The sequence below is a fragment of the Salmo salar genome, chromosome ssa20 (genome assembly GCF_905237065.1).
Source record: "Salmo salar chromosome ssa20, Ssal_v3.1, whole genome shotgun sequence".
Lineage (NCBI taxonomy): Eukaryota > Metazoa > Chordata > Actinopteri > Salmoniformes > Salmonidae > Salmo > Salmo salar.
In genome coordinates, this window is record NC_059461.1 from 8912058 (window position 1) to 8922470 (window position 10413).

Consider the following 10413-nt stretch of genomic DNA (forward strand, 5'->3'; position numbering starts at 1 on the left):
GGAGTGGTTGAAAAACAAGTTTTAATTATTCCAACCTATGTGTATGTAAACTTCCGAATTCAATTGTATGTACAAGGGGCATTTACCTCCCCAGGGCCCTCGCTTCACTCTGCCAACACCCATACCCACCCATTTCCACATCCAAATGACCACACAGGGAGCGAGGAAGAGGCGGCACAACTGTATTTTCATTACTTATCAAACACAACATGGAATACATGTACTAGTACTTAAATAGTAATTATACTGCTGTTCAATTGATTCATATTTTTTTTGTTAATGTTTAATGTTTAATGTTACAAGATATAACTAGATTTTTTAATCTGTCTGAAAATAACAATAAAAACATGACATGTACGAGTAGCTTCAATTTATAGCTACAACTTAAGTAAATCTTCTACTGTTCAACTAGTCAATTGATTAATTGTTTTTTAAAAATGTTTAATGTTACAAGATATTTCTAGATTTAATACAACTATCTGAATGAAAGGAGACAATGTGAATATTTAATCCTGGAGTAGTTCAAGACACAAGACAGTTCATTTAAAATTAAAATAATTAAAAGGAAACTATTACAGTGTGGGCAGGCAGAGGGTGGGTGGAGCATGTCCAGCATCTGTGTTTACTGGCATCTCTTGTTATGTGACTGACCACAGACTCAGGGATTAAGGTATCCGTCCCATGGATCTCACAAATGTTTTGGAAGACACAACATGCGTGAACAATTTCAGAGACCAGAGCAACATTCCTATCTACCTGCTTCATGACGCGTCGCCACCTGCCTTTGAGCTAACCAAAATAATTTTCTACAACCACACGTGGTTGAAGTCCTTCTCCGATTTGTTAGATGGGAATCCTTTGGTAAGCCACCTTTTCAGTGGGCAAGCTGGATCGCCAATGATGACCATGTGAACCTCAGTCCCACCAACAATCTGTGATTTCTATAAGTAACACATGAAACAAAACAAAAAATGTAATAATCAAGCTGGCTACCCCATGAATTTTGCTTAGTGACAAGTTATTTTCAGGTAGGCTACCAGTCCTCCCCTGCTCTTTGACTATGTCAATAGATTAAAATGCATACTATACTGTCCATTGGTGAGAACGGGAATTTTTCTTCTGCCTTTTCCAACACCCCTAGATATGATGGGTTAAATGTCTTGCTCAAGGGCGCAAAGGCAGAAGATGATACGTGGGATCAGAGACCAGCAGTCTAATTAGGCTACTACTTGTGCACGTGGCATTGTACTTGTGCACGTGACCTTAAAACTTCAAACTTACACAGCAAGCACAAAGCCCAGTAATAATCCCCTACCTCCTGTGGGAAAAGGTAACTGTGGCGAAGTTCCTCTGCCAAAATGTACAAGTCAGAGTTAAGAAGCACTGTTGCATCATGGGTCTTGCCAGGCCATCCAACATAGGTATCTTTGAAAGTGATATATTGTATACAATTACAGTTGTATCATTGTAACATAGGCTAGCCTTGCAAAATCTTTTAACATATATATTAATCTTTCATTATTTTCAAGCAATTTGATTGCTATATGACTATTGACATTTTGCCAATGTGACTCAATATGAATGAGTGTGATTGATATGGTTGTTAACATTACCAGTAATCACATTCTGACAGGCCTATTATGTATCAAGTGAATAATAGTTGCTTACCAATATGCGTGAGTACGATTGAGTGCCATCGTTTTTGTTGTAATAATCAGCCGGGTTTTCTTTAGGGGCAATAATTGGTATGTGTTTGCCATCTATAGTACCGGCACACATAGGAAAGCCTCTTCTCTGGAATCCTACTATGGTTCTATCAAGTTGGATACCCGTTGGCAATTTGATGTATGTTTATATTTTAAATGTACCCCCTTTTTCTCCCCAGTTTCGTGATTACGATCTTGTCTCATCGCTGCAACTCCCAAACGGGCTTGAGATAGACGAAGATCGAGTCATGCGCCCTCCCGAAACATGACCCGCTCACTTAACCTGAAATACTGTTGACCTGACGACCGAAATCAGCCTGCAGGTGCCCGGCCCGCCACAAGGAGTCGCTAGAGCGCAATGGGCCAAGTAAAGCCCCCCCGGCCAAACCCTCCCCTAACTCGGATGATGCTGGGCCAATTGTGCGCCGCCCTTATGGGACTCCCGGTCACAACACTGGGATGTAGTGCCTTAGACCGCTGCACTACTCGGGAGGCCATTGATGTATGTTTTGTACATAATATAATTTACCACCCTACAGACTTCGAGCACTAGACCACCTAATGCTGATATGCCAATGCCAAAGAGATTTGCCACGGTCCGGTATTCGCAAGTAGTTGCGAGCCACCACAACACAACGGCTATGTGTTTCTAATAGCCAAAGGCATTTCTCCATCTGGTGTTCTGCTTTTCAATGTAGGGGGCGAAACTGGGATGCGAGGTATTCAAATTACCTTTCTAATGTCAGACCACAGGTTAATGTAGTCATATTTATCATCCTCCTCTAATTCAGCTTGTAGGTATGAAATCAAATGCTATTTGTCACATGAACCGAATACAACATGTGTAGACCTTACAGTGTAAGGCTTACTTTTATGCCCTTAACCAACAATGCTGTTTAAGAAAAAGTATAAATTAAAGTAAAAAATAGATAAGTAAAAAAAGTTGTGTTCTCTTTGTATTAAAGAATGCACGTCTTCTGTGCCTTAAAAGAAAAAAAGACTGAGATTGGGAAAACAAAGGCAAAATAACGAATAATGGAACCATTTTCATCTCCATATCTTCAGTGGGTGGCATGTTTCTCTCATCGCTGCAACTCCCAAACGGGATTGAGATAGACGAAGATCGAGTCATGCGCCCTCCCGAAACATGACCCGCTCACTTAGCATCAATTCCACGCTTCAGAAGCTCCACTTTTTTTAACTGTCCGAAAGGTTATTAATTGTTGCTATCGACCTGTTACTGTAGCGACGTCTTATACAGTGCAATGGAAAGTATTCAGACCCTTTGACTTTTTCCACATTTTGTCAATCAATCTACACACAATACCCCATAATGACAAAGAAAAAACAGGTTTTTAGAAATGTTAGCAAATGTATAAAAAAAACCCCGGAAATATTACATTTACGTAAGTATTCAGACTCTTTACTCAGTAATTTGTTGAAGCACCTTTGACAGCAATTACAGCCTTCGAGTCTTCTTGGGTATGACACTACAAGCTTAGCACACCTGTATTTGGGGAGTTTCACCCAAATACACTCTGCAGATCCTCTCAAGCTCTGTCAGGTTGGATGGGGAGCATCGCTGCACAGCTATTTTCAGGTCTCTCCAGAGATGTTAGATCGGGTTCAAGTCCGGGCTCTGGTTTGGCCACTCAAGGACATTCAGAGACTTGTCCCGAAGCCACTCCTGCGTTGTCTTGGATGTGTGCTTAGGGTTGTTGTCCTGCTGGAAGGTGAACCTTCCAAGCCACAGTCTGAGGTCCTGAGCACTCCGAAGCAGGATCTCTCTATACTTTGCTTCGTTAATCTTTTCCTCTATCCTGACTAGTCTCCCAGTCCCTGCCGCTGAAAAACATCCCCACAGCATGACGCTGCCACCACCATGCTTCACCGTAGGGATGGTGCCAGGTTTCTTCCAGACGTGACACTTGGCTTTCAGGCCAAAGAGTTCAATCTTAGTTTCATCAGACCCGAGAACCCTGTTTCTCATGGTCTGAGAGTCTTTAGGTGGCTTTTGTCAAACTCCAAGCAGGTTGTCATATACCTTTTACTGAGGAGTGGCTTCTGTCTTGCCACTCTACCATAAAGGCCTGATTGGTGGAGTGCTGCAGAGATGGTTGTCCTTCTGGAAGATTCCCCCATCTCCACAGAGGAACTCTGGAGCCATATCAGAGTGACCATCGGGTCACATCCCTAACCAAGGCCCTTCTGCCCCGATTGCTCATGGAGGCCACTGTGTTCTTGGGGCCCTTCAATGATGCAGATATGTTTTGGTACCCTTCCCCAGATCTGTGCCTTGACACAATCCTGTCTCGGAGCTTTATGGACAATTCCTTTGACCTCATGGCTTGGACCTTATATAGACAGGTGTGTGCCTTTCCAAATCATGTCCAATCAATTTAATTTATCACAGATGGACTCCAATCAAGTTGTAGAAACATCTCAAGGATGATCAATGGAAACAGGATGCAACCTGAGCTCAATTTCGAGTCTCGTAGCAACCGGTCTGAATACTTACGTAAAGTTATTTATTTTTTTATTTTATTTTGAATACATTTGCAAACATTTCTAAAAACCTGTTGTCATTATGGGGTATTGGGTGTAGATCGATGAGGAAAAATATTTATTTAACAAGGCTATAATGTAACAGCGTGTAAAAAGTGAAGAGGTCTGAATACTTTTGAGAATGCACTGTATATTGAAAAGGGTATCAGTTAGAGGGAAAGGCTGTTTGTCCAGTTCATCTGAGGTTTGTAATATAACGTAACGATACTTCAACCAGGCCCAGCTATATCTTCTGGCAGGACTTCTTTGCTACCTTTCATCTCAGTTTGGCCAGATACTTCTGAGGGAACTCAGTGCTTTCCAGACATTCCATGAGGTGTGTGTGTTGAGCATGTAACATGACCACCATGCCGACTCACATCAATAAACTTCTTGTGGAATCGAATATTGAAATGCAATGCATTGAAATGTGTGCGCTCACTGTGCACCTCTCAGATTCCACAATAGATTCTCAGATTCCCTTTGTTTCTCTTTTCTTTCACACGGGCACAAAGACACACACACGGACACAGTTGTCCTTCTGTCAGCCAGGTAACAGTTGTGGTCGAACAGCGGGGTGAGGGTACCGTTCTTCCACTCGACCAGGATCTCTCCGCAATGTAGGGATTGAGAGCGGGCCGGCTGCATGGGATGCTGCGTTAGCGGGGCTCTCTCGCTAGGCAAAGGGGAACCCGGCTGACTCATCACCCCCGTAGGAGTGTAAAACTTCAGCACACACACAACCTTCTTCTTCCTGGGAGATGGAAACCATGTGTTTGTAGTTACACACACACACAGACACAAGTCACACTGTTTTTTCTTCATGGAAAATTACCATCTAGTTCTCATTTGTAATTTTGCAACTGAGTGTGGGCAGTTGTGGTTATAGTAGTCTTAAAAAGTAGTTTGTGATGCAGTTGTAGTTCTGGGTTATTTAAGTCATTTGAGAAAAAAATCTTACTAACTACAGGGTCATCAACAATCTTTGGAGCATAATTCACATTCAGGGGGAACTTAGACAATTCTGAATGGAATTCAGAATGTAGTAGGCCTAATACTGGATCCAATATGTCTGTTTATGGATAGTATTACTGACAAGCTACATTTCCATTAGGCCCCTTGTTAGTGGACCAGTAGTGGTACAGGGGAGTAGACAGTAGTGTGCAGGTTCTCACCTGTTGTGGTGGATGTTGAGGATGAGTATGACAGTCCCCAGCGCCAGAGCCAGGGAGCTCAGCACCAGCACGGTCACTTTCTAGCCAAACTCTATACAACACACACACTGATGGACAAACTCTCAGAAAATCAACAGTTCAGACTCAACAAACATTTTTCAACTCTAGCAAACCTCTGGACCCTCGTGTAAAGGTCGTTCGAACTCTGTGATTCTCTTCTCTAGAGCCACCCTATGGTGGATAAGTAACATAGTAGAATGCCCCACAGCCAATCTGGGCAGATTGCTCCTTGGTTTGCTTTTGTTTTTATTTGAAGGTATACTCAATGCAAACCCATAAACGTTACATCTGACTTTCAAGATTTTATTTCATGTGAAATGGTCTCAACAGGGAGTTATAGTTTTCCTTCCACACCCTTCCGGAAAGGCTTTGTTTTTTCCATTTATGTTTTGAGGTTGGACTTCAACACGTATAGCACTTTAGCACGTAGGGCGCACCGATTGGTGTCACCTCATCAGTCAGTATGTGTTTTACCTGTGCTGGTTTTCCATCTCATTTGTGGGAAGGTGATTCATCTGTGCTGGTCCAGGTGATATTTAACAGTGGCTGGCCCAGTACTCCAGTTGTCTTGAGAGATGTGGAGGGTCAAAACCTTCCTTTGTCTGATTTTGTTTTGTGCCACTTTTTTAGTTCGCTTCCTGTCTTTAAGCTTGGTGAGGGTTTTTCGTTTGTTTGCCTCTTCTTGGGCAAATTTTGTGGGCGCTCATAGTGGGTACCTTTTAGGTTCCACTTGTTTTTTCTAGTCAACTTTAAGTGGACACCCCCATGAGTATCTTTCAGAACCCCTCCTAAAACCCCACCTGTTTCGTTTGGTTGTTGGTCAGTGACTTTGTTAGTTCCCGCTTCTGTTTGAGTGCCATTTTTGGTTTTCTTGCTGGGAATGTAACATTTCCCAACTCACCATAGTCCACGGTGAAGAATGTCATTGAGGGGTCCTCAGGGTCCGTGGCGCTTTGAGACAGGTGAGAGGGCTCTGTCCCAGGGTCCATTTCAGTAGTGTTAGGGGCAGCCACACCATCCCCTGGAACTGGAGGGGAGAAACACATCAGCATTAGAGTAGCAAGGCTCAAGCCACGCTCACCTTAGAATACACCTCTCGTTGCCATCATTGGCTGTATTTGAGAAGTGGATCATCTATTTGTCAACTATTTGTCATTTCACGATTACTTTCAGAATGCCAATGTGTTCAGCCTGAAACATGGCATGTAATTATCCTGACGCTCAAATCAAATCAAATGTATTTATATAGCCCTTCTTACATCAGCTGATATATCAAAGTGCTGTACAGAAACCCAGCCTAAAACACCAAACAGCAAGCAATGCAGGTGTAGAAGCACAACTCACCATTGTTACAGCCCCACCTTCCTTTGTCACAGACCCTATGAAAATATACTGAACAATATCCTGAAAAACTCCCCAGTCCTTATGTCTATGACTGAAATGACAGCCACCCTGCATTTAAGAGCATGCTGTGTTGGTTGTGTCTTAACTGATGGCAGGCACAACACAAACACCTCCGTTATGCAAAATAGGGCCTAAACTACAACATATGCAAAAAATCATGTGCAAAAAAATTATGAATGATTTGATAATTGATGTTAAATGATGTAATAGTTTGACAACCCCTGTTCGTAAGCTTTTAAATGATAACAAACACAACCTTTTATATTTTCCAGTGATGATGACATGGCTATCTCATGGTATGGTGGGGTACGGAAAATGGCTCAACTTTAAGCCCCTCTATCTCCTAAATGTTTTGGCATTAGGTCCAAAAAGCTACTTTTCTGTGGAAAAGTATTAGGGCCAAGTGAAGAGGAAAAAATAAATAAACGGTGATGGGTGGTAGTACTTGGATTTTTTTTCACATGGATAGTACTTTAAAAAATATTTATATTTCGAGAATAAAGTTGAAGTACATTTTTGAGAATATATATATATATATAAATAGTTTTTTTACAACTGAACTGATTTAGGCTTGCCATAACATGGGTTGAATATTTATTAACTCAAGACACTTCAGCTTTTCATTTTTAATTAATTTGTAAAAAAAAACATTGAATTCCACTTTGACATTATGGGATATTGTGTGTAGGCCAGTGACACATCTCAATTTAATCCATTTTAAATTCAGGCTGTAACACAACAAAATGTGGAAAAGGTCAAGGGGTGTGATTACTTTCTGAAGGTGGAGACAAATGGGTTGTGTGAGTGTGTATGTGTGTCGGAGGTAAAAAGTAGGTACAAAACAAACGGCCATCAATCTAATGATCTAATACACTCGTTCAAACAGGCGTCACTGGGCACGCATGCACGCTTATCAATCTAATAACTTGTTCAAACAGGTTTCATTGCACACACACACACACAGTTTCCCCCTGGCAACTTCGACTACAGGCAAACACTCTTCCAACGGCCATGGTACGTTATGAGCAAACAAAAAAACTATCTTGGCACTCTCACTAACTCTGAAGAGACCTGAGGTTGAATCCCTGTCAGTCTGCCCTCCGAATTCATTACAATGTTTTGCTGCGTAGCGTAGGCAAACACCTTGCATAGCCCACATACACTGGGTACCAGTCTTTTAGCTAACAATCCGCTCCTTGCCACTCCTGTCTTTGACAAATGACAGGAGTGGCAACGAGTGTAATGTAGTAGCTGAATAGAGACGGCAAAGCTGCCATACATTAGGTTAGAGAATCTTACTGCATATGGATGTTCAGAATATGAGGGAACAAAAAATCTGTGAATAATGACAACTATTAATGAATTACTTTAACCATAGTGCTTTACTGAGAATAGTATATCCCCCCTATGACAACTATCCTCCTAACGATCATAGGCTATCTTGGGATCCTGGAGATCAGGGGCTATGCGTGTGTATGTTTCCCATGTCAAGCTGCTCCCTCAAATTTGCTACAACAACGCTATTTTGCAGTATCTTTAGCGGGACTAGATTGAAAACCCCAACCTGTAGGCTAATAGTACTCTATTGGGCAAGTAAAGTATAAGCCTATCCAACCACTGCGGGAGGAATGACGCAGGGATCTTACGCAAATGTGTCTGTGGAATCAGAGGCAACTCAAGAGGATCCCTCCTGCCTGTTTGAATGTATTCATGGGGGGATTCTCCCTTTTTCAAAATAATCATTGATCTATATATACTGAAGCAAAAAAATTATGCAACATGTAAAGGTCCCATGTTTCATGAGCTGAAATAAAAGATCCCATTAATGTTCCATACGCACAAAAACCTTATTTTTCGCACATTCTGTGCACACATTTGTTTACATCCCTGTTAGTGAGCATTTATCCTTTGCCAAGATAATCCATCCACGTGTGGCATATCAAGAAGATGATTAAACAGCATGATCATTACACAGGTGCACCTTGTGCTGGGGACAATAAAAGGCCACTCTAAAAGGTGCAGTCACACAACACAATGCCACAGATGTCTCAAGTTTTGAGGGATAGAGCAATGGGCATGCTGACTGCAGGAATCTCCCCCAGAGCTGTTGGCAGATCATGTAATGTTGATTTCTCTACCAATGTTGTTTTAGAGATTTGGGCTGTATGTCCAACTGGCCTAACAACCGCAGACCACGTGTAATGAAGCCAGGCCAGAACCTCCACATCTAGCTTCTTCACCTGCGGGATCATCTGAGACAAGTCACCCGGACAGCTGATGAAATTGAGGAGTATTTCTGTCTGTAATAAAGTCCTTTTCTCGGGCAAAACTCATTTTGGTTGGCTGGGCCTGGCTCCCCAGTGGGTGGGCCAATGCCATGGCTGTGCCGGTGCCCAGTCATGTGAAATCAATAGATTAGGGTCTAATTCATATTATTTAAATTGACTGATTTCGTTATATGAACTTTAAATAAGTAAAATCTTTCAAATGATTGCATGATATGTTTATAATTTTGTTCTGTATAAATATAGGCCTAATTAGATCCATGATGATGAAATGTCATAGGCTATATATAAAGAAATAATCACTGATCTGATCTGACATGACTTGATTGATTGTTCACTGACTCTTCACACCTGCTTTTCAAGAGACTTTTGCACCTACACTTACTCCCACTCACTCAACCACTCTTACATACAGTGCCTTCAGAAAGTATTCATACGCCTTGATTTATTCAACATTTAGTTGTTACAGCCTGAATAAAAAATGGATAGAATTTTTGTCACCCATATACACGCAATACCCCATAATGACAAAGTGAAAATATGTTTTTGGAAATGTTTGCATATTGATTGAAAATGAAATACAGATATCACATTAACATAAGTATTCACACCCCCGAGTCAAGTTAGAATTACCTTTGGCAGTGATTACAGCTGTGAGTCTTTCTGGGTAGGTCTCTAAGATCTTTGCACACCTGGATTGTACAATATTTACACATTATTCTTTTAAAAATTCTTAAAACTCTGTCTAGTTGCTTTTCAAGCCATGCCATGGATTTTCAAGACGATTTAAGTCAAAACTGTAACTAGGCCGCTCAGGAACCTTCAATGTCATCTTGGTAAGCAACTCCAGTGTATAATTAACTTGTGTTTTAGGTATTTGTCCTGCTGAAAGTTTGAATTCATCTCCCAGTGTGTCACAGCTGTCGTAGTGGAGAGAAGACCAAGGCGCAGCGGGTATGTGGATACTCATAGTTTTTTAATAAACTCAAGTAAAGCATCCACAGGAAAACCAACAATAAACACGACAGCAACAGTTTTGCAGGCACACAAAACGCAGTGCAAAAACAACTACCCACAAACACAAAGACAAACACACCCTATTATATAGGACTCCCAATCAAAGGCAACTCAACACACCTGCCTTCAATTGGGAGTCCCATCCCAATTAACTATACATAGAAAACGAACCTAGAACCTATACCCACAACTAACTAAACATAGAAATACATAAACACAGAG

At 41.5% G+C, this 10413-nt stretch overlaps 1 long non-coding RNA gene across 1 annotated transcript; it reads right to left on the reverse strand.

The window, feature by feature from the left end:
- Positions 1-257: 257 nt before the first annotated feature.
- On the reverse strand, positions 258-10002 carry LOC123729318 (uncharacterized). Its single transcript, XR_006761092.1, has 3 exons — positions 9808-10002; positions 6387-6512; positions 258-941 (listed from the first exon to the last, which is right to left on the reverse strand). It is a non-coding gene; the product is annotated as an uncharacterized lncRNA (long non-coding RNA).
- Positions 10003-10413: the final 411 nt, after the last annotated feature.